Source organism: Phyllostomus hastatus, unplaced genomic scaffold (assembly GCF_019186645.2).
Source record: "Phyllostomus hastatus isolate PE091 unplaced genomic scaffold, TTU_PhHast_1.1 phas_contig_38, whole genome shotgun sequence".
NCBI classification, from domain to species: domain Eukaryota; kingdom Metazoa; phylum Chordata; class Mammalia; order Chiroptera; family Phyllostomidae; genus Phyllostomus; species Phyllostomus hastatus.
The window spans coordinates 23,856,751-23,883,712 of NW_025333869.1; the positions used below are offsets into that span (position 1 = coordinate 23,856,751).

At 40.5% G+C, this 26,962-nt stretch overlaps 1 protein-coding gene and 2 pseudogenes across 3 annotated transcripts in view; 1 reads left to right on the forward strand and 2 right to left on the reverse strand.

Moving 5' to 3' along the window:
• Nucleotides 1-22: 22 nt before the first annotated feature.
• Nucleotides 23-3,008, reverse strand: LOC123821163 (annotated as a pseudogene).
• A 10,143-nt stretch (nucleotides 3,009-13,151) lies between these two features.
• LOC123820978 lies at nucleotides 13,152-13,812 on the reverse strand (annotated as a pseudogene).
• A 6,515-nt stretch (nucleotides 13,813-20,327) lies between these two features.
• The window catches only part of P4HA1 (prolyl 4-hydroxylase subunit alpha 1), an 88,942-nt gene continuing 82,307 nt past the window's right edge, over nucleotides 20,328-26,962 (forward strand). For 2 of the 3 annotated variants that reach the window (XM_045842310.1, XM_045842309.1), the window contains exon 1: nucleotides 20,328-20,469. The gene's annotated coding sequence lies outside the window, so the exon portion shown is untranslated. Of the gene's footprint in view, nucleotides 20,470-22,848; nucleotides 22,940-26,962 lie in introns of all 3 variants that reach the window. The other variant, XM_045842311.1, reaches the window with a different exon arrangement.

Here is a 26,962-nt window from a genome sequence, read left to right on the forward strand (position 1 = left end):
GAGGCCAGAAATGAGACACCTTTCAACCTTCCTGTATCTTTAATTCTCTCTCTGCCCACTTTTTTTTTTCCCAAAAAATAAACACCTTTTTCACATAAGCTTTTAGGAAAGGAGGGAGGAGGATTTCTTTGCCTTTCCGGGCCTTGGTTTTCCTCAGCTAGAACTGCAGCCCCTAGCCCGCTAACACAGAGCCATCTGCGTGGCCATGTTACAGAACAGAACAAGGGGGGCCTGGGACAATATACTATTATTGAAAGAAGGCCCCGGGTCCGTTATGTCCGCTGCCCTAGGAAAGACGTCTCTCAATGCCAGAGATTCGTGAAAAGGAAAGGAAATGTTTATTTAATGCTATACAGACTTCAAGTAGTGACCTAATGTCTTTATCAAAAATCCCAAAGTCCCTTAAAACACCCACAAACACAGTCACAGTCCTTCCTTCCTTCCCCCTTTGCCCAGTCCAGAGTACCGTATCTCAGGAAAGGAAATAGAAGTCCATGGCTCAGGCAGTCCTCTGGTTATTCCCAGTTAGTCCTCCATCTCACCTGGGAGACCTCCCTGGGTTCCCGGCAACCTCGGCTGAGTTGCCGGGATCTCTGCTAAAACCAGGTGGTGGTTCCCCTTCTAAAGTTGTGGGGGTCCCCACTCTGTCCAGGCCTCGTGGTTCTCCCTCTCAGGGCTGCGGGAAGGGGAGAGTCCCCACTCTGCCAAAGCCACGTGGTTCTCTCTCCTAAAGCAGCACCGTTCTCTCTGGGATGCAGGAGTCTCCACTCCATCAAAGCCGCGTGGTTCTCTCAGGACTGCGGGAGTCTCCACTCTGCTAAAGCTGTGTGGCTCTCTCTCTCTCAAAGCAGCATGGTTCTCTTTGGGATGCAGGAGTCTCCACTCCGTCAAAGCTGCGTGGTTCTCTCTCCTATGGCTGCGGGAAGGGAGAGTCCTCACTCTGCCAAAGCCGTGTGGTTCTCTTTTTCAATGGCCGCCAAGTCTGGGTTTTAAATCCCCGCGGCCAATCTTCCTCTGCAGCCTCATTTCCGACTCCTCCCACACTTGGCTTCACTTGCCAGAATTCATATCCTTCCAGCTTTACTGGGCTGCCATCTTGAGTCTGGGCAGGCGTGGCCCCATGTCCTGGAGCCAATCTTCTCCGAGCTCCCACGCAGGCGCTGTAGCTTGGGGGGATCTGCCCCCAGTCACATGTTGGTGGGGGAAGTTACTTCCATTCCCCTGGCTCAGAGATGATCACAGCTATTTAACATATCTAAGCGACCAGCCAAAGGCTATAGATATGTTAAATGACCACGCCAGAGGGTAGCTGCAAGGCTGTTGCTTTGCAAAACAGCTCTCAATGGCCCTGCTCCATTTGTCCCTTCCCCCAACCCACACCCTGGGTGGGGGGATGGAGACATCTTAAAATCTCCTGGACACCTTAAGTTCTGGACCCCATTTCAAATGTCCATTTGGGGTCCCCCCTCTTGGCTGCACCCTATAACAGCCACACCGGCCTGGCCTTGAGGCGAGGCACGCAAGAAGCATGCCCTGCTGGAACTGCTCCTCGAGAAGGCGGCTGATTGTGGCGTTCTTTTTCCCTTCATCATATTTCTTCTGAATTTTCTTTGATCATTTTTTGTTTAAAATCTCTTCTCCCTCAGGAGTCAGCTTGGCCTCTGTCTTGCGGCCCAGCGGCAGCACATAGTGGGACTCGTACCGCTGTCGGTGAGCACCGTGCAGCTCGTTACCAGGGTCTCAGTGCGGACCAGTCCTTTGCCGGGTGTGTTGTAGACATCAGTAATCCCTGTTCTGCGCGTGCAGCGCCCCGAACCCCAGGAGAAGTTGCCCTTGTCCAACCTCAAGGCTCAGTACTTCCTGCCGCCTCCCCACACACAGACCATGTCCGCAGTCGGGGTGATCTTAGTGGGCAGCAGGGTGTCCCAGCCGGTAGTTTCACTTCTTGAGGCAGGGCTTTCTCTTGCCCCCGGTCTTAGGGCGCTTGCACAAGTTGTGCTGAGAGATGCCTGTGGCTTGCCACTGAACGGAAAAACCTGTCTGCCCGCTTTAGAACCAACTCTAACATTTCATGAAACTCTGCCAGTTTAAACGGACAAGACTGTGTCTAAATGTGTTTGAACTTAAGATAGAACGCATCCCTTGACCAACCAGGGCAAGAGGATTCCACCTAGCTGAAAGCAGTTGTCCGGCAGAAGTACTTTAATGCTGTTCTCTTCTCTTCTCACTACGAAAATTACTTGCTTCTATGAGAAGACAGTTTTGAAGGCCATCCAGTCAACATATATTGAATGGATACCCAATGTGCCTGGGATTGTTATAGGCGCAGGATATCACAGAAAACAAAACATGAAAACTTCTGTCCTTGTGTAATTATTCTAGAGGAGAAAACAAATAACCAAACAAGTGAATATACAATGTGTCAGGTGGTTGTAAGTGCTAGGAAGAAAAATAAAGCAAGATAAGAGGAGGAAGGATTTTGCTATTTTATATAGTGTGGTCAGCTCCATGGATAAGGTGATATTTGAGCAAAGACCATAAAGGAAATAAAAAGGAAAGCAAAGTGAATGTCTATGGGAAGAGATTTGTAGGCAGGAAAAAACCCCAACAAATGCAAAGGCCCTAGAGAGGACGTGTGCCTGGCAGGTTTGAGGAAAGGCTAGCACAAAGTGTGGTGGTCAGAGATGCAGTCAAAGAGCAGCCAGATCACATAGGACCTTACACATCACAGCTCTTACAGAGCCATTGTGACACTTTTTAAAAAAAAATTCTGAGAGGGATGGGATATTATAGAAGAGTTTAAAGAGGAAAGTGAAATGATTTAACTTACATTTTAAAAGAAGCACTCTCAGTGTGGAGATTAGACTATAGGAGATAAGAGTTATTAAATTCAGAGTTGTTAGGATGTACCTATGTTGCCTGGGAAGGAAGAGTAACAGCGATGATTAGCTAACCAGCTGCTTCTTTTGGACCTGTCCATCAGCACCCAGGCTTTTTATAGAGTGCATCTCGCACAGGCTTGGGGGGTGTGGCAGAAGCATGCTTTTGACATGCTTCCTTCCTCCTTAAGGAAGGAAGAGAAATTTTGAGGGAAATAAGATATAAAGTCAAAGAGTTCCAAAGAGATGGGGAAGCATACATAGGGAAATTTAGGACTCCAGTAATTTTTTTAAATGATTTATTTATTTATTTTTAGAGAGAGGGGAACGGAAGGAGAAAGAGAGGGAGAGAAACATCAATGTGTGGTTGCCTGTCACACGCACCTTACTGAGTACCTGGCCTGCAACCCAGGTGTGTGCCGACTGGGAATTGAACCAGTGGCCCTTTGGTTCGCAGGCCAGCACTCAATCCACTGAGCAACACCGGCCAGGGCATGGCTCTAATAATTTTTTTAAAAAATCAAAATAACTGTTTTTGAGCAACTAAGCATTAAGTGCTATATAATAAAAAGTACTATGGTCTGAATGTTTGCATCCCCCCAAATTCATATGTTGAAATCCTAATGCCCAAGGTGATACTGTTAGGAGGTGAGGCCTTTGGGGGGTGATTTGGTCATGTGAACAGAGCCCTGGTGAATGAGATTAATGTCCTAATTAAAGAGACCCGAGACAGACCTTTGGTCCTTTCACCATGTGAGGATACAGGGAGAAGCCTGCAGTCTGTAGCCTGGGAGAGAGCCTTCACTGGAACTCAACCATTCTGGCACCCTGATCTTGGACTTCCAGCCTCCAGAATTGTGAGAAATAAATTTTTGTTGTATATAAGCCATCCAGGCTGCGGTGTCTTGCATTAGTAGCCCAAACAGAGTAAGACAAATAGCTAAGATTAGCTGAGCATTTACTGTGCTCTGGGCACTATGCAAAGTGTTTTACATATTTATCATTAATCCTTACATCCTATTTATTACTATTTGCACTTTATAGATGAGAACACAGAGGCTATATATCCTTGACCCCTATAATGTACTATCAACCTGGGTTGTGTCTCTGACTGGGGGTGTGGAGCAGGAAAGCTGATGTACATATTGGAAAATGTTGGAATGATGGAAATAATCTCATGTTCATAGATCTAAAGACTTAATTTTATTAACAGGGCAATATTCCTCAAACTGATCTACACATTCCATGCATCCCAGTCAAAATCCCAGCTAATTTTTTTGCACAAGTAACAAAAGAAAAAAATCAGACTTCATCAAAATTGAAAAATTTTTGTGCTACACACAATATCATCAAGTACTTGAAAAGACAACCCACGAAACAGGAAAAATGATTGCCAATCATACATTTGATGAGGAACTGTACTGAGAATATATAATGAACACTTACAGCTCAGTAATAAAAGATAAATAATTGAATTTTAAAATGAGCAAAGGATCTGCATAAACATTTCTCCAAAGAAGATAGAAAAATGACCAATCAGTACTAAAAGATGGCTCATTGGCCATCAGGGAAGTGCAAGTCCAAATCACAATGAGATACCTCTTCATACCCACCAGGGCGGCCACATCAAAAAGGCAGATAATGACAAGGCGTGCTGAGGATGTGGAGAAAATAGAATCCTTAGACACTACTTGTGGGATTGTAAATGGGGTAGCTGCTTTGGAAAACAGTCTGGCATTTCCTTAAAAAGTTAAACATAGAGTTACCAAATGACCCAGCAATTCCACTCCTGGATATGTATCCAAGACAATTGAAAACATATGTCCACATAAAAACTTGTTCACAAAGTTTCATAACAACATCATTTAAAATAGCCAAAAAGTAGAAGAAATTCCAATGTCCATCATCTGGTAAGTGGATGAATAAAATGTGGTGTAGGCATACGATGGCACTTTATTCAGCAATATGAAGGGGGGAAGTCCTGGTATATGCTACAGCATGGATGAAGCATAAAAACAGTATGCTAAGTGACTGAGTCCATTCCCAAAAGATCACATATCACACTTGTATACCTCAATAAAATGTTCAGAATTGGCAAATCTGTAGACACAGAGGTAGATTACAGGTTGCCTAGGAAGCAACTGCTAATGGGAATGGAGCTTTTTATTTTTTTCTTCTTTTTAAGTGATGAAAATGTAAACTTGATTGTGTGATGATTGCACAGTTCTATGAACCTACTAAAAATACTGAATTGCATACTTTAAACAGGTAAGTGGTATGTTAAGTGAATTATAGCTCAATAAATCTGTTAAAATATTTAACCAAATCATTAGCTGTGTTAAATAATTATAATGCATGGTTAGTAAATGCAACAAATGTATAGACAACTATAATCCTCATAGCTTTTTTAGGTCATGAGGTAAAAATCATCTTTTCCCAGACATGCTTAAGTTCAAAGCAATGACATGTATTAACCATGTAATAAAGTAACAGCATACACTCGGTTAAGGGCACAAACTGAGCCTCAAGTCACTGAATCACAGTCTAAGTTATGAAAGTAACAATGTACTTAAAGATATGTGTTTATTAATTTATTGAACAGATACTTACTACAAGCCTGTCACGTGGCAAGCATCGTGTTAGAATGGCAGATACAATGGTGAATAACATTGTTTCTACCATCAAAAATTAATTATGCATACACATGTGTGTATGGTGTGGGTGTGTATGTGTGTGGGTATATTGGCAGGCGAGCAGGTGAGACAACAGTACCTTTACTCTGTCTTTGACAAATTACAGGAGTGGACAGCAGGATGTAGGGCAAACTTGAGTAAACTTGGAGAGAAATTACAAGTTCACTCTGCAAGCAGACTTATAGTTGGATATTATCGCATTTTATGTGGGATAAGAGATAGATCTTAATAGACAGGGGTGGGGAGGGATTTACATGATGGCCCCTTAAATAATAAGCCACAGGCAAGACCCTGCCTGTTTGCATAGCCACTGGCACATAAACACTGGGAGGTCCTTATGCTTCTCTTCAAGAGCGAAGTACCATAGGTTTTCTTCTTCTCTGTCTTCTCAAATGTGGAGTAATGCTTCACACAGCAGTGACTAGAACCAAAACTGAAGTCTATATACACCTGGAAGCCAGATGAAACAGAACAGTTAGGGTATACCAAGGTCAAAATTAATTTGAATACATGATTTTGTTAGTGAAATACAGTCACTAGACTGAATATGGTTTTGTTTCCTATTAATTGAACTTTTTACTTTTCCTCTCCCCCTCTTTTTTAAAAAATATGATTACTTAAGGGGCATTTCATTGTAGTCACTAGTGATTCAGTCAGAAAGTCAGCAAAAGATAAAGAAAGATATGAAATTGTCAGTCTCATTATCAGTTCAATCATGGGCTGTGACTATAGCTAACTTTTTGCTTCTCTCTTGGCTTGCACAGTCCCATCTTTGCCCCAGCATCTGAGGAGTTCTGAGAATTAGACAAAGCGTGCACTCTGTGTGGTTATATTCCCATAGCAAGTGTAAATTGTTCTGTTATTCAATCTAGTGATTATTTCACTTCTCTAGGCCTCAGTTGAAGATATTTCTAAATCTCTAATATAATGTAAGAATTATAACATATATAGTCATTAAGTTTTCAATGTTGGATGAAAAGAATTTGGAGATTTTCCTCATGATTTTCACGATTCATATTGTCTTTATCCCTACATGACGGTGGTAGCTGAGGAGGTAGCTGTTATCTGTAATCTATGGTCACAATAGTGCTTTATAAACCACCACAAAATCACAGAGGCCTACAAAGGTCTATTACTCACCTCCGGGGTAGTTGGCTAGGTGGTTCTGCTGATCTTTATCATGCTCGTTTATACCATTGGACAATCTACAATGGTCCTGACTAGGATGGTGGGGGTGGGTGGGCGCTGCACCACATCATGTCTCTCATTTGCTAGCCAGCTGGGCCGAGCACATTCTTTTGATGGTGATGGTAGAGGGCAAAAGCACAAATGGAAAAATGTGAGTCTCTGCTTGTGTCACAAAGCATGTCTTACAGTCAGGCCCAGAGTTAAAATGGGAATGTATTACAAGGTTACGTGGCAAACAGTGTAGTGAGGGGTTTAGGCCAACCACAAAGTTAGAGGGAACAGTCCCCACAGGACAGCACCCTCACTTCTGATACCGACTGCAAGTTCAAGGGGTTCCCAAAACCACTCTCAATAGAAGGATTTGTGGAACTCACTGAAAACTATTATACTTACAGCGATGGCTTATTACAGGGAAAAGGTACAGATTAAAATCAGACAAAGGGAGTCTAGGGAAGTGTTAAATGTGCGGCTTCCATTGTTCTCTCCCCACAGTCAGGATGCAGTACTTTCCCCGCATCCATGTATGACAATGCATGTAGGATGCTGCCAGCTAGGGAAACTCACTCACGCATTGGTGTCCAGAGTTCATGCTAAGGTTCTGTCACCCAAAGTCCCCACCCTAAATCACACTGTTGGTCCTTCTGGTGTGCTACTCCCTACTCTGCGACGACCACTGGGTGTGGTCAACTCCTACCCTAAATCACACTGTTATCCAGTGTGTCTGACGCAAGGCTCCCATCAGGCATAAAATTACCTCCCAGAAACTGAGAGTAAAAGCCAAACCTCATTTTGGGCAAGGTAAATTATTATTATTTTTCACTAAACAGGAATGGATACAGGAAGTAGGAAAGAATTGGGACTATTAATGCAATCAATCTAGTAGAATAACTCAAAAGCATTCCTTAAATTGGTAAAGGATACGAAGCAGTGTTCTCTAACTTTAGGGTTAACTTAAGAGCTAACATTAACCATGGACTAATTATAGATGCTGCAAGTAAGCTTCCTTCTCTTTACCCCTTGCATCCATTCAGATTAAAACTAATCCTTGCATTTCATAATTCTTTTCAAAGTCATTGAAACAGATGTAAAATTCATCAACTTTGGTTCTGTGATCAAAAACCAACAGAATAAAACCTCATACAACTAATTCTATGCTATACAGCATCCAATGATGATTACTTTTATAAATATAGTAAGGACTTCGTACTTTTTCAAGAACTTTCAGAACAACTATCTCAATTGATTCTCAAAATGACTCTTTTGGCTATTTGCTAGATGAAGAAAATTTCAGCATAACCATTAAAGCAATTCACCTAGGGTCACCCTGCTTCACTGTTAATGGTGGACCAGAAGCACCTGTGCTCACTGATGCCACCAGTGCTCCTTCCGGACTGAAATTTTCTTCCAAGCAAATACTATAACTCTGAGACTGAATAAATTCTAGGTCCTAAACTCTTGAGTCTTATTCCACCAAATAAAGTTGAGATTTCTGGCATTCTTGTGTGGTTCCTTTGAGCTCTTGACAAGTTCATTGGGGTGGGAGAATGCATGGACTGGCCAAGCTCTACAAATCTTTCAGACAGTCAAGTCAAATGCTGTTTGTTTATAAACAGAAACATTCTCCTAAAATGTAACTTATTGTTTTTAGTAAAATATTTTAAAATTTTGTAAACATTTCCTATGCTTAACAAAATGGCTGTTGGATATTCCCCTGAAAGCTACAGCACTTGAAAATATTTAATAGTTAGTGTTAAGAGTGATATTTATATCCAAAGAGTGATACATTCATTGCTAAGGAAAGATAGCAGAAAATGGAACAGGAGAAAATGGAACCTGATATAGCTGTCATGCTATTCATAAATTGTTCACAACAAAAGTTGGTAAATAACTATGCTTCATTCATCAATGAATTTGCAATGCCTGATAAAATGCCTGGCATGTTGTAGGTGCTCAATAAATATTTGAGGTTTAAAAAAACTTTTTAGAGAGGGGGAATGGAGGAAGAAAGAGGGAAAGAAACATTAATGCGTGAGAGAAACATCAATCAGGAACAGCTGTCTCTGCATGCGCCTACACTAGAGACTGAACCTGCAATGCAGGCATGATCCCTGACCAGGAGAATCAAACTGGCATCCTTTTGCTTTGTGGGACTGAGCCACAATGGTCAGTGCTGTTTTTTTTTTTTCTCAATAAACATTTGAACGTATGAATAAATAAATAACTAAAATAGGCTTCCTTATTACAACAGGTACTTGGTAAAAGGTGGTATTCTTCTGATACCATTGTTTTACTTTTGGAAAACAAGTACCATATTTTGTCATGTATTATGCATAACTTTTGTCCAAATTTTTGAGGGGAAAATAAGGATGCACATTATGCATAGGTAGTACCTGAAATACCTTGTATCTGTTCTTGTGTTTTATAATTATGTGTTATATAAAATTTTGTGTACCATAGTATGTTGAAAAATAAATGCTAAAATTCCTTTACAATACAAAAAGTATTTAAATATAAATAAATAAAAACTGAATTAAAAAATTAAAACAAAAACTTTTTCCCCAAAAGTTTGGGTCAAAAACATGGGTGTGTATTATACACGGCAAAATATGGTACATCTGTTGGAATTAGAAACTTTCCAAAACAAAAAAACAGTTGAAGACTGAACTGGAGCCTCTTCTAAAAGGACTCATAATACTAATGCTAGGTACTACATCAGTTAAGAGGTGTTTGGTTACTTGCAATTGAGACTTAAGAAAACTCAAGTTTAATTTGCTTAAACAATAAGGAAATTTATTAGATTGCATGGCTAAAACATCCAACTATATGTAAAACCTCAGATTCCACTGAATTAAGGTTTTTCTCAGCTCCTCTCTGCTCTGACTTGCTTTATGGGTTGGCTTTGTGCTCATGTCGGCTTCTTTCATGATGGGAAAATGGCTGCCAGAAGATCTTAGGGCTATTTATTTTCTTGTTCTTATCCAGAGAGTATGTCGACCCCCAGGCATGAAACAAAAGTATTGGTCTCTATGTGGATCAACTTAGGCTACAATCTCTTCTTCCTGGAGAAACAACTCCTGAGGTTAAAGGAGTGTCATGAATCATTTGGGAACTGGGTTAAGTGCCCATTCCTAAACCAATCACTGTGGTGAGACAGGTTGTCACATTAGTGATGTGACTCAAGCTTATCAGGCCATGGGGTCACCCTTGATTGGGAGTAAAGTAAGTTTCTTGGATCTGCACTTTGATATATTTTTATGTTTTGGAATGTTGTCTATGTCATTATTTCTGAAAGAAAAAATATATGACATATATGACAAATTTATTGATTTAGGGACCAAACAAGGCAGCATTTGGTCAGTTAAGAAAGGCACCTCATTGAAAATACATCACAGTGATGTTGAGTGATTCCAGTCATGGGACTTGAAGTTAGGAAGGACAGTCTTTGGATGATGTTGATTATGACAATTTCTCATTCATTTAAAGGAGCCATTCACATATCATGGATAAAAGAAAGGCATAGGATTGCAGTACACATTGGGTGATTGCTGAGAGCTTACCCATGAAAGCAGGTAGAATATCAAATCAGCAGTAAGTCAGGAAGGGAGTGAGACCAGCCTGCCCTACTCTCCCTATGACTCCTGTAAACTTGATTTGCCACCCTCCCCAACAGCACACCCCATATCTCTTTCAATGTGTAGATGATTTTTTGATCTCATGGTGTGAGGAACCAGGGTAGTTAAGCCCTCCCTGTCTCAAGCTATAGGACAGACAGGACAACGGTTTGATTTCCTGCATTCCTGAGCAGGCAGCCCATGAGATTCTGAGTTAAAAGCTGAGGACTCAGGGCACCAGCTTTAGAAAATATTGTCACAAGACTTCTGGCCAAGATAGAGGTGTAGAGAGACACGTTTCACCTCCATGCACAACCATAAGAGAGGTCACAACTAATCTAAAAAAAAATACAACCAGAACTACTAGAAAATCAAACTGGATGGAAGTTTGAAGAAATTAAAGAAGAAATATTCATCCAGATGGGTAGGAAGGGCAGAGACGGGAACTGGGGCAGAGAGGATGTATGGCAGCAGCAGTGAGGCAGTGGTGGTGGCGGCTGGAATGGGTGGTCCCATATTCACCTGTGGTGGATAAAAACCAGGAGGGACACCTGGGGAACAAGCCATCCCAGCCTCAGGCCATACTGCGCAGCCCAGGGTTCCAGTGCCAGGAAAATAAAGCATCATAACTTCTGGCTGTAAAAATCAGTGGGGGTTGGGGCAGCAGAAGAACAGCCAGTCTCTCAGGAAAGTCTATTTAAAGGGCCCGCACCAGCCTTGAATGTATGCAAACCCACCCACTCTGGGATTCAGCACCAGGGCAGCAGCTAGAGGGTTGTCAGTTGTGTATAGGAAGTGTGGGAAGTGACTGGAAATGGGGTGAGAGCCAAGCAACTAGCATTGTTCTCTCTCTGACCCCTCCCCCACATACAGCATCACAAAGCAGTGAAGCAAGTTGCCCCAACCAGGAGAATACCTAAGGCTCCACCGCTTACAATGTAACAGTTGCACCAAGACAGAGTCAAAGCAGCTGTACCTAATACACAGAAACAAACACAGGGAGGTTGCCAAATTGAGGAGACAAAGAAATATGACCCAAGTAAAGAACAGATAAAATCTCCAGAAATAGAACTAAGTGACACAGAGATGGTCAACCTGTCAGATGCAGACTTCAAAAAACTGGCAGTAAGGATGCTTAGAGATTTCAATGAGCATGGCAAATGCACAGGGAAAGAAATGAAGGCTACACTAAGTGAAATAAAAAAAAAATCCATAAGGAACCAACAGAGAAGGGAAGGAAGCTGGGGTTCAAATCAATGATTTGGAACATAAGGAAGAAATAAGCAGTCAACCAGTACAGAATGAAGAAACAAGAATTCAAAAAAGTGAGGAGTGAATAAAAAGACTCTGGGACATCTCCAAAAGTGCCAACATCCAAATTGTAGGGATGTCAGAAAGAAAAGAGGGAGAACAAAAAACTGAAAACTGATTTGAAGAAATAGTGAAAGAACGCGTCCCTCATTTGGCAAAGGAAATAGACATACAACTCCAGGAAGCACACAGAGTCCCAAAGAAATTGGACTCAAAGAGGACCACACCAGGACACATCACATTTAAAATACCAAAGGTTAAAGAAAAGGAGAGAATCTTAAAAGCAACAAGAGAAAAGAAGAGTTACCTACAAAGGAGTTCCCATAAGACTATCAGCTGATTTCTCAAAAGAAACTTTGCAGGCTAGAAGGGACCGGCAAGAAGTTTTCAAAGTGATGAAAAGCAAGGACCTACAACCTAGATTATTCTATCCAGCAAAGCTATCATTTAGAATGGAGGGGCAGATAAAGTGCTTTCCTGACAAAGTAAAGCTAAAGGAGTTCATCATCACCAAGCCCTTATTATATGAAATGTTAAAGGGACTTATTTAAGAAAAAGGAGATAAAAATATGAACAGTAAAATGGCAACAAACTCACAACTATGAACAACTGAATCTAAAAAACCAAAAACAATAAAACAAACTAAGCAAAAGACTACAACAGGAACAGAATCATAAAAATGGAGAGCTACCAGTGGAGAGGGGGAAGGGGAAGATTGGGGAAAAGGTACAGGGATTAAGAAGCATAATTTGCCCTGTCTGATGTGGCTCAGTGGGTTGAGTGCTGGCCTACGAACCAAAGGATCACCTCACTGGTTTGATTCCCAGTCAGGGTACATGCCTGGATTGCAGGCCAGGTCCCTAGTTGGGGGGTGCATGAGAGGCAACCACACATTGATATTCCTCTCCCTCCCTTCCCCTCTTTCTATAAATAAATAAATATAATCTTTAAAAAAAGAAGCATAATTGGTAGGTACAAAATAGGCAGGGAGATGTTAAGAAGAGCATAGGAAATGGAGGAGCCAAAGAACTTATGTGCATGACCCATGGACATGAACTAAGGAGGGGAATTGCTGGACAGAAGGGGGGGGTACCAGGTGGAGGGGGGCAAAGGGGAAAAATTGGGACAACTATGACAGCATAATCAATAAAATATACTTAAAAAAAGAAAAGAAAATATCATCACAAGTCCAGAGTAAATGAAAACTGATTTCTAAGAACTAGCACTGTACCTTCTTATCCCCTCCAGTTTTTAAAAAATTACTTAGCCATATTTCTTTTACATATAGTAGAAATTCTACCATAAAGAAATAGCATCACTACAACACTGATGCTTTTTTGATATTTTTTTGAGCCCCTCACCACTCTTTGCTCTACATCATTACCCTGAGCACCCCTCTCCTCTGCCCTGCACCTAAGAGCAGGGATCGTGCTGCAGAGTGATGAGCAGTGGTATGGCTTCACCTGTTACTAAGATTTGGCTTTGGAGAAGGCTGCTAGGATGCTTGGAAACAGGACATCAGGGCTCTGGGATGTGCCAGTGAACTCCACCACTGGGGTAGTCTGTGTGTAGTGGCTCTCCAGGTGGATTTTCAAGGTCTTCTTATTATAATCTGATTGGAGAACCAAGAGTTCCCCCATGATGTCATCTTTCATGGACTCCCTTGGGGGTATTGAAATCCTCATGGCAGGAACAGCCACTAAAGAGATCATCCTTGTGATTCCCAGAATGGCAGAGAGTCTGGGATGCAGAATTCAACCATAGAATCAAATTTCTTCTCTATGAGGTTATCAAATATTTCTGCATCCTTACAGTCCAAGAGAAGCCATCTAGAAGAAAACCATTTTTGCATGGAGGGGTGTCCAGATTCTTCTCAATTAGCTCCTCTACCATGTCATTACTCACTAGTCTCCTGGCATCTATAGTAGCCTTCAGCTTTATTTCTACCTCTGAGCTAGAAGCTACCATGTCCTTTAGAATGTCCCCAAGTAGCTAGATGGCAGACACAGAATTTTTTGGCCAATTTAGGTGACTGGGTACTCTTGCATGCCCTGGAAGGCTCAGCCACATGGCCCAGATGCCTTCATAACTCTCTGGGAGCAGTTCAGCCAAGGGCATGTTGGGAACCATGGCTGCTAAAGCCTCTCACTTGCAAATATTTCTAAAGTCCCATTTTCTCCCTCTTCTGGGATTCCAACTGTACATATGTAGGATTGGTTGATATTATCCCACAGTTTTTGGATATTCTGTTCTGTTTGTTTTTCACTCTTTTCCCCTTTACATATTTGTTTGGATGACTTATCCTCTTTTCTCAGCTGTGTTGAGTACGCCAATGAGTCCACCAAGGATTATTCATCTCTGAATATCATGGGATTATTTTCCTAGTATTTTTATTTGATTCTTATCATTTTCATCTTTCTATTTAAATTCTCCATTTGTTCATGCATGTTGTTCACTAGTTAGTTTGAAGTCCTTATCTGATAGTTCCAACATCTGGCTCATCTCTGCATCCATTCCTATTGACTACTTTATCTCTTGACAATGGATTTTTTTGTTTTCTGTGTCTCATGGTTTTCTAATGAATGCTAGACATTGTGTGTAGGACAGTATTATTTTCTGGTAAGTAGTGCCCACACCTAACAATGAACACACTTCTTCTTCTGCTAAATTGTTATGTGAGGGGTTGGATTAATCTAGTTAGATGAGTTGGGCTGGGCCTTGTTTCTATAGCTACCTTCATTAAATCACAGACTTCAAATTTCTTTAGTAGGAAGCTGCTGTTTCTTGGTGCTTAGTGTGAGGACTAGGTTGACAGAGTTTAAAATCACTTCTGGTCCTTAGTTGTTACCATAGCTACTAATAATACTTTATTCAAGGAACATTCACTAATTGATGAACATGTTCAACTTTTTCAGATGCAAAAAGAAGATATTTATTGGAGGTATATGGTTCTAAAGCTAGAGCAGCTCTGCTCTAATGTTCGGCTATTCTAAGGGAAGTCATATCATCCTTTCTCTACTCCCCAAGTTACCTCCCATCTTCACTGTAACCAAGCAGGGATGACCAGGTTAAGTAGTCATATTTAGATTTGATATGAAATGTCCTTTATGGGCAACCAAATGTTATTAACAGGGATAGGTTAGAAGTTTCTTTCAGCTTTACAACTCATTATTCATAACATAATGTAAATTTTTAAAAAATATTTTATTTATTTTCAGAGAGAGGGGAAGGGAGGGAGAAAGAGAGGAAGAAACATCAATATGAGAGAAAAACATCAGTTGACTGCCTCTCGCACACCCCCAACCAGGGACCTGGCTTGCAACCCAGGCATGTGCCCTTACTGGGAATTGAACCAGTGACCTTTCGGTTCACAGGCCAGTGCTCAATCCCTTGAGCCACACACCAACCACCGCCAGAATGTTATATTCTTATATCTCACACAAGATGAACTTATAATCCAAACTAACCTCATTAAATTCTGATAAAAAATTTTCCTTTTATTGACTAAGCATTGGTAAGTTCTAAATCTTTAATTAAAATTTTACATATCCAATAATTGGAAGAATTTCGCATAGATTAGTTTTAGGCTCACTACCATTTCAACTTTGCTTCTCCTCCATTATTCATATATTCTTGATGCTAGAACATAGGACACATTCAAATAGCCATAAAATGTCTGGCCCTTCAACTTTGTTTTATAGTTCTGGGTGGGTAGACAAAATGAGTGGTAGGAATATTTTTGGATTCCATTCCTATATTGGAGCCGCTGGCAATGTCTTAACTGTGCATGGAAGTCACTATGAATCACAAAAATATATCCTGTTAAACTCATACCAAATGTATTATAACTCAACTTCCCTTCTGCACATTTTTAAAATGCTTGTTAGTCACTCCAATACCACTAGACAAGTGTGACAGAGGACAAATCAGTGAGGAAAAATTAGCAGTCTAAAGATTGCAGTTGAAGTCTGGCCAAGATGGAGGCATAGGTAGATACAATTTGCTCCTCAAACAACCAAAAGAAGGACAACAACAAATTTAAAAACAAAAAACAACCAGAACTGCCAAAAAAATCAAACTGTATGGAAGTCCAACAACCAAGGAGTTAAAGAAGAAACATCCATCCAGACTGGTAGGAGGGGTGGAGATGTGCAGCTGGGATGGAGAGGACTCATGGCAAGGTGGTGGCTGGAGGACTAGGAGAGCAAGGCAACGGCTGGTGGACCAGGTGGTCCCACATTCATGTGCAGATAAACTGGGAGGAACAACTGGGGAGCATGACAGACGGCACAACCCAGGGTTCCAGTGTGGGGAAATAAACCTTCAAAACCTCTGACTGAAAACACCTGTTGAGGGTTGAGGCAGCGGGAGAAATTCCCAGCCTCACAGAAGAGTGCGTTGGAGACCCACCCTACAATGTGCACAAAACCACCCACCTGGGAATCAGCACCAGAGGGCCCAGTTTACTTGTGGGTAGCAGAGCAAATGACTAAAAGTCAGTGGAGAGCTGACCAAGTGCCATTGTTCCCTCTTGGACCCCTCCCCCACATACAGTGCCACAACACAGCCACATGGGTTGCCCCCATCCCCCACAAATATCTAAGGCTCCACCGCTTACTACTTAACAGGTACACCAAGACAAAAAAAATGGCCCAAATGAAAGAAGAGATCAAAACTCCAGAAAAAGTATAACTAAGCGACAAACAGATAGCCAATCTAGCAAACTGCACAGTTTGAAACACTGGTAATTAGGATGCTCACAGAAATGGTTGAGTTTGATTACAAATAAGGAAAAGTGAAGGCTATGAAAAGTGAAATAAAGGAAAATGTACAGAGAACCAACAGTGACGGGAAGGAAACTGGGACTCAAATCAATGGTTTGGATCAGAAGGAAGAAATAAACATTCAACCAGAGCAAAATGAAGAAATAAGAATTCAAAAAAATGAAGAGAGGCTCAGGAACCTCTGGGAGAACTTTAAATGTTCCAACATCCACATCATCGGGGCACTAGAAGGAGAGCAGGAAGTCAAAAACTTATTTGAAAACATAATGAAGGAGAACTTCCCCAATCTGGCAAAGGAAATAGACTTCCAGGAAGTCCAGGAAGCTCAGCGAGTCCCAAAGAAATTGGACCCAAGGAGGAACTCACGAACATCATTATTACATTACCCAAGATTAAAAATAAGGAGAGAATCCTAGAAGCAGGAACAGGAAAGGAGACAGTTACCTACAAAGGAGTTCCCATAAGACTATCAGCTGATTTTTCAAAAGAAACTTTGCAGGCAAGTAGGGGCTGGAAAGAAGCATTTGAAGTCAGGAAAGGCAAGTACCTACATCCAAGATTGCTCTATCCAGCAAAGCTGCCATTTAGAATGGAAGAGCAGACAAAGTGCTTACCAGATAAGGTCAAGTTAAAGGAGTTCATCATCACCAAGCCATTATTATATGAAATGATAAAGGGATTTACCTAAGAAAAAAAAGGAAGATAAAAAATATGAACAGTAAAATGACAACAAACTCACAGCTATCAACAACCAAACCTAAAAAACAACAAAAACAAAACAAACAACTATAACAGGAACAGAATCTCAGAAATGGAGATCACATGGAAGGTTATCAGTGGGGAAGGGGAGGGAAGAATAGGGGAAAAGGTACACAGAATAAGAAGCATAAATAGTAGGTATAAAATAGACAGGGGGAAGTTAAGAATAGTAAAAGAAATGGAGAAGCCAAAGAACTTACATGTACCACCCATGGGCATGAACTACGGTGGGAGAATGCTGGTGGAAGGGGGGATGCAGGGTAGGTGGGGGGAATAAAGGGGAGAAAAAAATGGGAAACTGTAATAGCATAATCAATAAAATATACTTAAAAACATTGCAGTTAAAAACATTTACTTTTATAAATTTTACAAAAGCATATACCATGTGAACATATTGCTAGGGCCTCTTCCAGGGCCTTGGAAAGGGCTAGTGCAAATGAATGTCCCTGAAATTTTCTTAGCTTTACAGTAAATCTGCCTCAAGATTTGGAGCTATTTTATTTATAGGGTAATTGACAATTTTCACTCTGCTCTACATAGGGCTGGTGGATAAGTTTACAACTCCATTTGAGGCAAAGATTTTCTAGCAGATCTTAGCCTGTTGTGTTAAGGGGTGGCTCACTGCTATTGGTTTACACTAGCAGTTCTCAAACTCTCTGGTCTCATGACCATTTCACACTCCTAAAAAGTACTGAGAACTCCCAAAAGCTTTTATGTGAATCTTATCTATCAACACTTACTGTGTTAGGAATCAAAACAAACCTGTAAAATATTTTTATTAATTCATTTAAAAACAATAATAAATCTGATGCATGTTCACATAAATAACATTTTTAAACCAAAAGTAACTATATTTTCCAAAGTAAAAAGAATTTAGTGAGAAAAGAGGCATTATATCATCTTTCTGTAAGTCTCTTTAATGTCTGGCCTAATTCTCAAATCTGCTTCTGTATTCAACCTGTTGTACAGAACATGTTCACTGTGGAAAACTCCATTGTACTTTCATTACAGTGAAAAAGGCAAATAAAATCTTACCATGAAATAATTTTGACCCTGGCCACCCTGACCATGTTTTCAGAACAGTTGATTTAGACATCACTATATAGCAGTCTCCCCTATCCACAGAGGGTATGTTCCAAAATCTCTAGTAGATACCTGTAAGTGCAGATAGTGTCAAATCCTATATATAATCAATACTATGGGTTTTTTTCAATGCATACATACTTATGATAAAGTTCAATTTATGAGTTAGGCACAGTAAGATATTAATAACATAATAAAATAGAATAAGTATAACAATGTACTGTAATCAAAGTTGTGTTAAAATGGTCACTCACTTCAGGGGACCCCTTGCTGAGGATCAGTACTTTCTGGTGCAACACTTTGCTGTCAACTGGAACACAAAGCTTTCTGTTCATGCATTCCACCCACAAATGTAATGCCTTTTTCGTCTTAACTAAGGATTTGTCACACACTGTGGCCATAATTTTTTCAGTTTTAGGTGCAACAGCAACACTAGCATGAATTTTTTCTTTTTTTTTTCACAATTTAACAGATGGAACATTCATTTTTAGCAACCTTAAAATATGATTTTTTCTTTCCTTATTAAGTGAAGAATTTTAACCTTTTCATTTACAGCTTCTCTTTAGCATATCCAGATTGCCAGCCTCATTAATCTTGCGCTTTGGGGCCATTAAGTAAAAAAAAGGTCTTGAACACAAGCACTGTGATACTGGGACAGTGGATCTGATAACCTACAGGGCTGTCTACTAAGTGACTGATAGGTGGGGAGCATAACCATCATGGGTAAGCTGGACAAAAGGATGATTCATGACCTGGGTAAAATGGAGCAGGCTGGCTCAAGATTTCATCACAGTACTCAGAGGTGTACATTTGAAAACTTAGGAATTATTTACTAAATTGTTTACTTATGGAATTTTTCATATAATATTTTCATCCCATGATTGATGGCAAGTAACTTGAAACCACGGAAACTGCAGAAAGTGAAATCCCAGATAAGGGGAGATTACTGTATAGTTATTTTCTGGTTGCTTAGGGTTCCCAAAGTAAGCTTTCTCTATTTCTGTATCTGTATAATGAACCCCACCTCCTAGATAACAGTCAAATGTTAATTATTAATCACTATGTTTTTTAGCATCCATGGAAAACTTCAGAAACAATTTTTGGCGGACAGTAAATCTTAGAGAAGGCATTCTTCCCTTTCCCTGACAAGAGAAAGATTATCTCTTTCAATGTATATGCTTCCTGATAGTAAGGCTTTCTTCTTTTACGAATACAATGACCAAGGAAAATGTTAGACTAAGACCAAAAACAACATTAGGTGTCTTTTATGTTACAACAACACAATCTAATATTTACCAAGTCCTTTCTGTATGTTATGCTTGTGCTAAGAACATTAGGTACATATTACTTCTCACAATAATCCTATGAGGTATCTACCCTGATTACTATTCTACACATGAGGAAACTGAGATAGAGAGGTTAACGCCCAGAGGTTAACTGGGCCAGGAACAGAACCCAGAAAAAGAAGTGCAGAGTCCATTTTCTACCGATAAAGTATAAAGATGGGCGATGGAGCGAGATCTGCACAACAGCAGAGGTGATAGAACTTAAAAAGCAAAAGCCTCAGGACCACTCTCGGTACCCTACCAGGGATGTACTTTATTCTTGTCCACCGGAAGCTTCCTTTCTGCTTTGTTTTCTACGCTACCATGCTCCCCTTCTCATATTCAGGATATTTCCTTGCTGGAGGCTTCATCTTTTAATCCTGGGGCTGATCCCGCCATTCAGGTGCTAAATAACGTGGTGAGAACGCGCAGGACAAATCCGCGGTAACCACCGAGCCAACGGCGTGCGGAGCATTTTGCGCAGGCGCGTTAAGTCCCAGGCCAGGCTGCCGGCCCCACCCCCGGGCCTCAGACTCCACCCGCTAGTGGAGAGTGTGGGCGTGGGCGACGGGTGTGGGCTGGTGTGTGGGGGCGGGAGCGAGGCCGGGCGGGCGCCTGCGCAGTCGGTGGCACGCTGGTGTGATAGGGCTCACGTAGAGAGGGCTGCAGTCGCCTCCTATCCAGCGTTGCCGTGGCGGCCTAGAGGTTATAAAAAGGCTTACTGGCTCCCTCTGCCGCTCAGTCGCGCCGCCAGCGGGTAGAAGGGAAGCAGTAGGTAACCCGCCCGTGTGCTGGCAACAGGGGACTGAAGAAGGCGCTCCTGCCCTACTTCTCAGGTGAGACGCTCCCCGGATCTTGGAGACTGAGGCCGAGGCCCTCAGGCAGCTGTGGTCCTTATCGTATCGCTCTGGTGGTCCGGTGCCTGTCCCTTTTGGTGGGATAGCTTGGGGGGCGAGGGTTCGCCAGTATTTCACCGCAGCCTCAGGGTCTTTCTGGGGACTCGGCCCCTCGGCCTGCGCCGCGCGACCCCTGTCTGGCCCAGAGGCTCTTTTCTGCCCTGGTGTATGCTCCCCTTCTCACCTCCTCCCTGGTGGGCGCCTCCAGCCGTTCGTTCGGGCTGCGGCAGCCTCCGTCCCCGCCCAGGGGACCAGAACTTTCGTGAATATTCCTTCCCGGGAAGGAATCACCCTGTTGATTTTTCCGAGCTCCTCTCATACCTGGTCCTCCCTGCAAAACTGATGGAATGCGCGTGCGGGACGTGGGGTTTTGGCTTCCCTGGCAGCAGATTGCTAGCATGTGGCCACGGACAATGGATTTTAAAGCTCAGAGCTGAAGCCCTCGAGGCATTTTTCCCACTATCGAAAAGCCACGGGGTCAAGGAAGAGAAGTACTGGGCTAACTCAACTGTTGCGCACCGCGGTGTTGCTTTAGCAGCTAGACGTAGCCCCGGGCGGCGAGTTGCCGACTGGTTGAGGAAGTCGGCTGTCAGATCACCCTGTCTTCGGGGAAGCCTTCTTTTCCTTCCTACTTTTTACACAGATTTTTTTTTTTTTTAAGCGCAGGAGCTTCTCCCCTGTTCATCTTTCTCAGCAGTTTGCTGCTTTTAAAGTCCACGTTAGTAAAACGAATTCCATGGTTGTGTGAGAACCTTGAGTTGGAGTACATGAATGGCCCCCAGGTCTATGTCTTAAGGGGGAGCAGTGGTACCATAACTATGAGACTATTTTCCTAAATAATCGAGTATATTAAATACAGTTCAATTTTAAGAACTAAACATCTTATGTGTCCCGGATAGAGTGGAGAAGACTCTTGGAATTTTTGGACTGTTTGCTTTTAGAACGGGATGAATAAGAACCTAGATCTATCTCCTTTGATGAATTGATCCGAAAGGCGAAGGCGGCTTGCCAATTTCAACTTAACTGTTTCTGGTTTCTCCGAGAGCTGCGGCTCCGACTTTCCCTTGGAATGCACTCGAAAGGGATGAAATAGCCACTACGTGAGAGGGGGAGGGGAAAAGACGTGGCAGGAGTGTTCTTTCATCAACTCTTTTGCTCATTTTTTTTTTTTAGGTTCTGGAAAGAAACATATTTCTCTTTTAGGTTTAGACGTAGCTTATGAATGAGGCTAGTCTTTTCCTAAAATAATCAAATGAAATATTCATTCCGCATAGCGGGAACACTGGAATTTAATTTATAAAACATTTCAAAGGGAGTTTTCTCATCGAGTTTCTATGGAGAAAACGGATACCTTAGGCAGAAAATATTCAAGAAGCTGAAAATGAACAGCCTTGAATATGTTTGGCCTTGATTTGAAATTTAAATAGGCGTTTTATGATTTTTCTTTAACTTTGGTTTTTAGCTTGTGAGTGTAAATTTCTTTTTGTGAGTGCAATTTTAGAATCTGAAATATGAACTTCAAATTTAACTTTTTTTGTTCCGTGGGAAGCATAGGTTTTATCACTTACCTTTAAAAGTTTTGTCATTTTTGGTTTTGAAACATTATGCCTTAAATCCTGCCAGTATTTCAGATAGCTGATGGCAATGTTTCTTACAAATTTAACATAGACTAACTAGGAAAAGGACTACTTTGCCTTTTTTTAGGTGGCTGATGCTGTGTCCTTTGACCTCTTAAAACGAGTTTTATTTTTAAGTACAGAAAACCAGGGCTTTGGTAAGCAGGTAATTACATTGGCAATTTAGTATTTAGTGTCTTGGTAACTAAGGTAGTAAAATAGATGACAAATTGTATACAACTTTTAATTATTGCAGAAAAATTTAGACGGTGCAAAAACTATTGGAAAAAGAAAGTTTTTATCAGCTAGGTAGTCCAAGTTGTTGCAGGTGAATCTTGGCTTTTTGTTAAGGAGATGTTACCCTTTCTAAAACTGTAGAGTGGGTTGTATACTGACAAGCAGTGTCTTTCAGAAGGCAGTTGAGTTCAAATTCTTTTAATTCAGGGATGCAGTCATAAAGCTTGTGAGCCTTCATTTTTGTGGACAGAAAGCCTTATTTTACTTAGCAATTAATAATCAACTGAGATATAATTACTGCTGCTCTCAGATTTGAAAAGTGTACTCTGTGAAATACGTAGTAGCAGTTCTCAACCTCGTTTGAGTTCATGAAATCCATTGAGAATGTGATAGAGGGTGTGGGACCTGAGTCAAAAAATGCAAGTACATATACACATCTGAATGGAATTTTGTATTCCCTTTACAGATATTCTCCTCCCTCCTCTCAAGCATATGTAGAAACTTACAAGAACTGAACAATTAGAAGAGATGTGAAGTTAATCTTTAAGGATATCTAGGTATATCAAGGCAGTATTTCTTGAATATTTCTGAAAATTGAGCTGGGCTTGTGAGTCTGACTGGACTGAATATATAGATGATAATAAACTTTTGCTAGAAGTTTATTTGACAAACATTAATAGGTTGGTAGGAGAATTGTTGAATTGCTAAATTGTCTAGGCAATCATATATCATATTTTCCCCCTTTGCCTCTCCCTGCCACTGTCCCCAACATGTAACATTTCTTTGGTTCTATTCTGAAAGTGGAAAATGCTTGAAGGTAAACAAAAAGTAAATCGCACAGGCCCTTGGTATTAAGCTCTGTTGCTCTTACAGTGAAATCTCCAACCCTATAATTAAATCATAGTGCTGTGTGTGTGTGTGTTGTATGACTATGTAAGAGATAAGCTAAATGAATGTGTATGTATATTTGGGAAACTAGTTAAAGGTTTGTGTTTCTATATAATGAAAAATTTTAAATCTATTTTATTTTTATTTTTAATCCTCACCCAAGGATATGTTTATTGATTTTAGAGAGAGAGAAAGGGAGAGAGAAACATCGATGTGAGAGAAACATCAAATTGTTGTCTCTCTCGTGTGCCCACCTTGGGACTGAACCCAAAACCTAGGTATGTGCTCCCACCAGTAATGGAACCCATGACCTTGTGGTTTCCCAGACGATGCTCCAATCAACCGAGCAACACTGGCTGGGTGGTTTACTATTTTTAACTTAAATAGTGTTTTATCAGATTGATATACTAAGCCTCTTTCTCTTCTTGCTGGGCGTTTGAGCTGCTTCTCCATTTGTAAGTAGTGTCTGCCTATATAGTTACAGTAAACTTTAACCACTTTTATTCTAGCTGCATTTTCTTAAGGAAAAGAAACACATGTCAATAGTTTTTTTTCTTTCCCCGAAAGGATTTTCTTGGGGAATTGGACTGGGTCCTAAACAGATGTTTAAATCTACTAGATTACAACTAAGGCATTTGACAATTTATGAAGTGTTCTTTTATATAGTTTGAGCTTCAGAATAATTTTGTGAGGAAGTTTTATATCATCCTCATTTTACAAATGAAGAGCTAATAGGTTGGGACTCAAAGAAGTAGTTTGCCCTAGATATAGTAAGTAGCAGAGCTATGTCTTGGACCCAGGTAGTCTGTTTACTGATTCACAGTTTATATTATTCCATCCTTGAGAATTGGTCAAACTGACTTTGAAGTAATGGAAGGGGAAAAAAAAAAAAACAATGGCATATTAACAATGTATTAGAAAGTTTTCAACATTAGGAGTTGAAATAAGGTAGGGTTCCTGGTTAGTAGTAATTAACTTAGTCATTCTACTCAATTTTAAAAGCATTTATAATGTGCCCAGTACACATGGTGGGAAAAATCAAAAGACTGATGAGAAATGTTTCATAGGAGAAATATGACATAAATGTTACATGGTATGTAAGCATGTTGCTAACATTGTACTTGATATTAAATCTGAATAAGTGTTGAATGGAAGCACATATCTAGGTTCACATCCTCTACAACCATGAATTTATTTTCCTCCATTCTAGTATATGTGGTTTTATTATGTATATATTTTCGTCCATGTTATGTGTTACTCCTTTTTATTGCTGAGTAGTATTACACTGTATGGATATACCACAGTTTGTTTTTTTGGTACATTTACCAGTTGACAGACATTTGGGCTGTTTCCAGCTTTTAGCTGTTATAAATAAAGCTGCTATGAGCATTCATGTACAAATCTTTGGAGGGATATATACCTTCTTTCCTCTTGCATAAATATGTGGGAATAGAACAGCTACATCATATATGATAGGGAAATATTTTTTCCCAGTATGTGACTTGTCTTTGTTTTTTTAACAATGTTTTTCAAAGAGCAAGGACTATTTTTATTCATGGACAGTATGTCTGTACAGAAAATTTGAAAGGTTGTTAAAAAAAGCTGTAGATCTAAGGTGAGTTCAGCTAGGTTGAAGGACAATCAATATATAACAATCAATTGTATTACTTTATACTAGCAAGAACAATTGGAAATTAAAATTTAAAAGTATCATCCTAACAGTACCAAAACCCATGAAATACTTAAGTATTAACTTTTACAAAATATGTCCAAGATTTGTATACTGAAAGTTAAAAAAAATGCTGATGAATGAAGCCAAAGAAGACCTACATAAGTGGAGAGGTATTTCATATTTATGGATTGGAAGACTCATTCTTGTTAAGATTTTCATTCCTCCGACACTGACCTATAGATTCAATATAATTTCAGTCCAGATTCCAGTAGGATTTCTTATAGAAGCCGATAAGCTAAATCCAAAATGGATGTGGGGGGAAAAAAAAAAAAAACTAGGAAAGGCAACACAATTTTGAAAAAGAACAAAGTTGGAAAACTCACACTACCTGATTTCAACTTATTATATAGCTGCAGTACTCAAGTCAGTGTGATATCGGAGAAAAGATAGGCATACAGATCGATGGAACAAAATACAGAATCCAGACACACAAAAATGATCAACTTGTTTTTGGCAAAGGTATAAAGGCAATTTAGTACAAAAGGATAGTATGGAATAGTTGGATATTGATATGCAAAAAACAAAAAATCTGTCATGCTAGTGCACCTAGTTATCTCCTACTAGGCACTAGACGCCCCCTGCCTAGGAATTTATTAAATATTTAGACAGTGTCACAAGGCACTAATGGATATGAAATATGAAATAAAGTTTACTTTTACAATAAACTGCAAAAGGGTTCAAGGACAAGGGCTTAGGTTTAGTTCAGAATGAAGCAAGAGTGAAGAAGGGTGGTTGGTTTTAGTTTTTTTTTTTAAATATATTTTATTGATTTGCTATTACAGTTGTCCCATTTTTCCCCCTTCTCTCCCCTCCACCCTGTACACCCTCTCCCACCCATATCCCCCCCTTTAGTCATGTCCATATGTCATAAGTTCTTTAGCTTCTACATTTCCCATACTATTCTTACCCTCCCCCTATCTATTTTCAACCTACAATCTATGCTACTTATTCTCTATACCTTTTCCCCCTCTCTCCTCTTTGCACTCCTCTGTTGCTAACTCTCCATGTGATCTCCATTTCTGTGGTCTGTTCCTGTTCTAGTTGTTTGCTTAGTTTCTTTTGGTTTTGCTTTAGGTGTGGTTGTTAATAATTGTGACTTTGCTGTCCTTTTACTATACATGTTTTTTCTTTATCTTCTTTTCTTTGATAAGTCCCTTTAACATTTCATAAAATAAGGGCTTGGTGATGATGAACTCCTTTAACTTGACCTTATCTGAGAAGCACTTTATCTGCCCTTCCATTCTAAATTAAAGCTTTGCTGGATAGAGTAATCTGGGATATAGGTCCTTGTCTTTCATGACTTGGAACACTTCTTTCTAGCCCCTTCTTGCCTGCAAGGTCTCTTTTGAGAAATCAGCTGACAGTCTGATGGGAACTCCTTTGTAGGTTACTGTCCCCTTATCTCTTGCTGCTTCTAGGATTCTCTCCTTTGTTTTTACCTTGGCTAATGTAATTATGATGTGCCTTGGTGTGTTTCTTCTTGGGTCCAACTTCTTTGGAGCTCTCTGAGCTTCCTGGACTTCCTGGAAGTGTATTTCCTTTGCCAGCTTGGGGAAGTTCTCCTTTATTTGTTCAAATACGTGTTCAGTCTGTTGCTTTTCCTCTTCCCCTTCTAGTACTCCTTCTAGTACCCCTATAATTCGGATGTTGGAATGTTTAAAGATGTCCTGGAGGTTCCTAAGCTTCTCCTTGTTTTTTTGAATTCTTATTTCTCCATTCTTTCCTGATTGGTTGTTTTTTCTTCCTTCTGGTCCACTCTATTGTTTTGAGTCCCAGTTTCCTTCCCATCCCTATTGGTTCTCCATGCATCGTCCTTCATCTCTTTTATGGTAACCTGCATTTTCTCATCCAATTTGTGCCCAAAGTCAACCAATTCTGTGAGCTTCCTGATTACCAGTGTTTTGAACTGTGCATCTGATAGATTGGCTATCTCTTAGTCACTCAAAAGGATGAGTCCTGG